The sequence below is a fragment of the Tupaia chinensis genome, unplaced genomic scaffold (genome assembly GCF_000334495.1).
Source record: "Tupaia chinensis unplaced genomic scaffold, TupChi_1.0 Scaffold000453_1, whole genome shotgun sequence".
Classification (NCBI taxonomy): Eukaryota; Metazoa; Chordata; class Mammalia; order Scandentia; family Tupaiidae; genus Tupaia; species Tupaia belangeri.
The window spans coordinates 2151147-2157286 of NW_006159960.1; positions in this window are offsets into that span (position 1 = coordinate 2151147).

Consider the following 6140-nt stretch of genomic DNA (forward strand, 5'->3'; position numbering starts at 1 on the left):
ATTCTAAGTCTACATTTATTACCTTGCCTAATTCTTAGCACGACATTATAAAGTATGTATTATTAATTTCTTTGTTTACAAATAAAGAAACTAAGGAAGTTAGGAGAGTCCCTCAAAGTTAGTCCTCTGGTACAGGACAGAATTAGGATTTCACAGTCAAGTTCAAGATAAAGAAAAAAGAGACATGGGGATATGGGGGTACTGAAAACTAAAAATAAGAGGGACCAGCAGTTAGCTCAATGGCTATGTCACTGGACTCCCATGTAGTTGACCGCGGTCCAGGTACAGGACCTGGAGGCTTAAACTCACGCCGGACACGTGTGCGTGCGTGCCCAAGATCACAAGAAGAGAATGGAGGAGAAGGGACTGCAGCGTGGCCATCCCCCCAGGGGGGTGATTTCTCGCTTTCTGTCTCTCTGTCTCTGTCTTTCTGGTGAGCGCACGCGCCCTATAGCAAAACCCTCGGGGGGGGGGTGCGGGGGGAGCTAAAAATAAGAAAAAGATTTAAAGAGAAACTTTGAAATCTTTATGATTTGTCAGTTAAGCACCTTTCCCATTACTCCAAGAAACCTATTGTAAAGCTTAATGTCACTTTTCAAGGGATCGATGTGATTTGGAATGAATGAGAATATTCAGATTAATCTTTAAATAACAGCAAGACGGCTCTACAAGACCAATTATGTGGGGTCACACAAAGATTAATGCAGACTGTCAGAGCATAACCACGTGTTAAAACCAAGATGTTTGCACACATTTTCCACTTCTCCCTCGTTCTTAATCTTTTTCTTTGAGCGAGTGAATAAAATTATGCAAGTAAACATGATATGTTCTATGATTTCATAAATAATTTACAGAAAATCTTTTTGTTTTATGTTACACAGAGAAATAAGATCAAGGAAAGGAAAAAAAGTTGCAGAATTTCTTTCTTTTCTTTCCGTATTGAGGCATGGGCAGAAGTTACAGTTCGGGTGGAAAGAGCACCCTGTACTTCAGCTCCCCGCCACATTTTGTCCAGCAGTGAACAGCAATGACTACAACTGCTTTCGCATTTGGTAAAAAGATATTTTAAAATGTAAGCTATTTCCTTCCAGGGGCCAGATGGTCGTGCAGCAATAACATGACTCTGCAAGGCTGACCTGCATGGGAGGGTGCCAAGTTCATGTCCCAGGACCTCCCTGAACTTAATGGACTGTGTCCAGGATGTGGGGCTGGCTGGAACTAAGGATGGGTTGCAACGTGGGGACTTTGTTGAGGTTACCTCTCCCTGTCTCTTCCCTTACCAATTCTCTCTCTGTCTCTCTCACTCATAGGAAAAATAAACTTTGACTTCAAAAAAGACACTTTCTTCTAGGAACAAGTTGACTACTCATTAATAAAGTGAGCTTTGTATAATCTTAGTGTTTCTTGTAGAGTAAATTATTATCCTCAGATTAAATAATAACCTCCACATTGTCAAGAGTTAACATTTAGGACAGAATTTTCTTTGCTTTAATCAATGTAGGATTATATGCAATTAACAAGTTAGAAAAGAACAGTGTTTCCTCCTCTTACTCACTTCAATGTCAATACTTCTTATTTGTTTTATGAAGTGAGTATTTTAGAGATAAAATGAAAGATAACAAGCACAACTGATTTTTTTTATCTGTCACGTAAATAAATCTTTTCCAAATTTGCTAAATAATGTCTATTATTGTAATTAGGGCTTGGAAAGCTAATTCAGAGAATAACACCAAACTTAACCCTCCCCTTGTCTGAACTGAACTTTTGGGGGTTCATATGAATTCGGTTCACTTCTTAGAGCCCGTTTTTAATTATAACCGTCAGAAATAGTTCATTGTCATCATTCTGTATTGACCAGGCATGTGTCAGGCTAGCATAGTTCAATGGCATATCTCGTGCTTCTGGCCTCTTCACTTTCATCATTTCCTCATGCTCAGTGTGTCAGTGATTAATTGATACAACAGAACTGATTAGTACAAATAGCAACAAAAAGGTAGAAAAAGTTAGAAACCTAAAGAAAAAAGTTTTTTGAGAGGTTTTTGCTATAGGGCTTGTGTGCTCATCAGAAAGACAGAGACAGACAGAGAGACAGAATGCAAGAAATCACCCCTTGGGGTAACACAATCCCTTCTCCGCCAATCTCCTCTCAGGATCTTGGGCACACACGCACATGTGCCCAGCGTGAGTTTAAGCCATCGGGTCTGGGACTCGAACCACAGTCGACTACATGGAGGTCCAGCGACATAGGCATTCATCAACTCCTAGTCCCAAGAAAATTTAGAAAAAATATTCCTCATTTGTCAAACTACTGCATCTGTTGGTTTTTCCGATTCTACTTATTTCTTTTCATACTTCTCTAAATTCTCTTTCTAAAGATAGTTTGTCATCTCCTCTTTCTATATCCATCCCTAAAAGTGCATTGGTCCTTGCTTTAGTCAGCTTCACTTCTTACTAGACCCTTTTCCTGTAAATAGCTACATCGTGGGGCTAGCAGGCAGAGTGGAGGTTAAGGCGGGTGGATCCCGCACAGCTAACTGTGCAGTTCGAGTCCTGGACTCATTGGCTTGAAAATCACGCTGGCTGCATGTGAGTGCATGCCCAAAAGCCTGAGAGGAGAATGGAGGAGAAGGGATTGTGGCATGACCATTTCCCCTTTGAGTTGACGTCTCGCTTTTCTTCTTTTCTCTCTCTTTTTGGCAAGTACATGCCCCTATAGCAAACAAAACAAAACAAAGCAAAGCTACATCTTCACATGTAACTTTCAAATGAATACATTTCTATCTGCTGGTTTATTCTTTCTCCTCAGTTATAAATGTCAAGTTTTCAACTAAAAATTCATGAAACCTTCAGTTTTATCACTAGCTACCTCAAAAAGAGCTTTAAAAGTCTTCAAAAGAACATTCTTTCCTCCTATAGCAAACAAAACAAAACAAAGCAAAGCTACATCTTCACATGTAACTTTCAAATGAATACATTTCTATCTGCTGGTTTATTCTTTCTCCTCAGTTATAAATGTCAAGTTTTCAACTAAAAATTCATGAAACCTTCAGTTTTATCACTAGCTACCTCAAAAAGAGCTTTAAAAGTCTTCAAAAGAACATTCTTCCCTCTGTTCCACCTCCGAACTAATCATATTCACCATGCCTAAAATGTCCCTTATCTCACTTTATATCAAGTCCCCAAATTTGAACTTATCTTTGACCTCTCCCTCTTGTTTTCTTTTCTCCGGCCACATTCTGTTTCTGTCTAGTAGTGAACTTCTCAAAACAAAATATCCTAATCTCCCTTTCTACCTCACAGCCCTAAAAAAAAAAAAAAAAAAAAAGAACTGGATTATATTTAATGAATACTTAGAGAATTTCAAGCATACTATAATTATTTACCTTATTTAATACTCATAACAAATCAGTACAGTTAATATTCTTATTCTCAGAGTTTTCTAAATTGAGACTAATGAAGATTAAGTACAGAGGCCACATAATTAAAATGTGGAGCAGTTGGGTTTCAAATACAGGGAGTTTATCTATTACCTACATTGCATATTGCCCATGCTTTGTGATTTCAATATTGTAATAGCTTCATGAAGATTCTCTAACCCAACACATCCCTGATCAATCAAACCTCCAGGCGCTCAGCAGAGTTATCCTTTTTAAAAAATTATTGTATTTAATTTTATTAATTCATTCATTTATTTTAATTTGACCAGAGAGAGCCACAGAGAGAGACAGAAAGAGAGAGGGAAAGTGAGAAAGCAAGACACCAGGCCCAGGACTCGAACCATGGTCTGCCATGTGGGAGTGTCCAGTGCTTTAACCATCATGCCACCCGCTGGTCCCCAGAGTTATCATCTTAAAGAGAAATACAACTATATCCCACCCTTACTTAAAACTTGCTTTGATAGTCATTCCTCTGGGGAGGAACTGGCATTCTAATACCATTAAATCTGCTCAGTTTAATTCTCTTTCAAGGCCACTCCCTTCCCTGCCAATTATCTTGCAACCATCCCCACCAACCCCCTTTCTTATTTCCTAATCTGAACTCCCATTTAGCTATACTCATCTGTGCCCTCCCCCTCTACCTGACTATCTTTTAATCTGTGTTATTTCCTAATCTGAACTCCCATTTAGCTATACTCATCTGTGCCCTCCCCCTTTTTCTCTACCTGACTATCTTTTAATCTGTTTTGCTACTCAAATCTTGATTTCTCCGTGAAGATAGCTTCCTAGTTCCATCATATATCTCAAAACATTACTATTGCAGTATCGTCAAAGATTTAGCTAGACAAACATGTTTGTTGAATGCCATCTTGACACAGTTTTCTCCCATGATAACACTACTTTTTTCATATGTGTGTGTGTATATATATATATATAGAGAGAGAGAGAGAGAAACATACTAAAAAGTACAGAATCTAAGCCAATGAGAATTCAAATCGACTTTTTTTGTGTACTCTGGACATGGAGTATTACTAGACCACACTATGAACAGTTGGAAAACAGGGAAAAATGACTAAAGAGGTGAGAATGTGCACACACATATGCACACACACACACACACACACACATAGGAGCACCAGGTCATGGAGGCCAAGGAAAGGGTGTTTCCAACAGGAAGTGAAGCTATAGTACTGAATGTGGCATGAAGTCAAAAAGATAAGCAATGAAAATTGTTCCCCGGATTTAAGAGAAAGGAGGATTTGTTTACATTGGAAATGTAGTATAAGACCATTGAAGTGGATTAAGTAAGGAGCAGAAGTTAAGGAAGTGAAGCTAGAAATAACAGTAAATTATTTCAAAACTAATTTAAAATATTTGAGTCTGAGGGAGAAAAAAATGGAATGAAAACCAGAGGAGGAGAATGGGCAGACTGAGAGTTTTGTTTGGTTTTATGAGAGAGGCTAGCAATAGATAAAACACTGTTATAAAACGAGTAAGTTGATGTGAATGCTTTGTAAGTATAATACGATGTTCCTCCCAGATGAGTGTACGTGGGTGTGTCTGTGTGTATTTGAATGACATGCCCTGATAGATGTTTTAAATGCACACACACACACACACACACACACACACACATACACACTTAATCTGCACATGTCATTTACAAACATACATAACAAAATCCTAGGAAGGCTCTGTGGTATACACAATCAGTAGGGATTACAGCAATATATCTACTATGCCATGAAATTTCTAATCTATCATGAGAGAATAGGGACTGCAGGTATGCAGGAAGTGCATATTAATATTTGGAATACAAAATAGCAAGTCACGAGTGTCAGTAAATGCTTTTGAGTTTGAGTAAATAAGAGCTAGGGTGGTCAGAGAAGACATCCTGGGAGAAGGGATATTCATGCTTGGATTTGATGAATAACTAGAAAATGAAAGTAAAAGTGATCGGTTTGTCTCACTCCAGGTAAAAGAAAAAGGCTGCACAGAACACAGGAGATGGAACGAACAAACGGTAGAAGAAAATTTTTTTAAGTTCTAAGAACATGTATTTCTGTATTTCAGAATATTCCCATGGAAGATATCTCAAGTGGAAGTTGCTTGCACATAGACAAGGATCTACAGCAAATGAGAATAAGCAGGCCAATGGCCGATATGTGCACAGTCAGAATTGCTATCGAGCTTGTTTTACTCTTTTTCACAGCTTTGGAAAGCAGCAGAAACCAAGAACACCACCATCCTAAGCAAACCATGGACCCCTGTAAGTGAGCAAGCTTTTATCAGAGACTTCGAAAAGCATGGCAACAGAATCTCTAGTAATAGTAATAGTAAGAAAAAGTTTTTGATAGCATTTCAACATGAGCACTGATACCGTTAGTATTGATACCATTAATAATGTCAAAATCAAGCATCGGTAACATTTATATAATAACAGCAGTAACCTAATGCCTCTCCAGGCAGCAGCCGGTTCCTGTCTTCTGAGGCTGTGCACTTAGAGCCTCTGCAGTGCACAGACACTGTGGGAGGCTGGGCAGCTGGCAGCGGCCACGCTTTACAATATAACACGTAGACTAGACATCTCAAAGACATGTAAGTATCCACATTCTCACTCAACAGAAGCTTTTCCCAATCCATCTTGTGTAAACCAGTTGTAATGATGAAGGTAGAGGGGGCAGCACACCCAAGGGATGTATT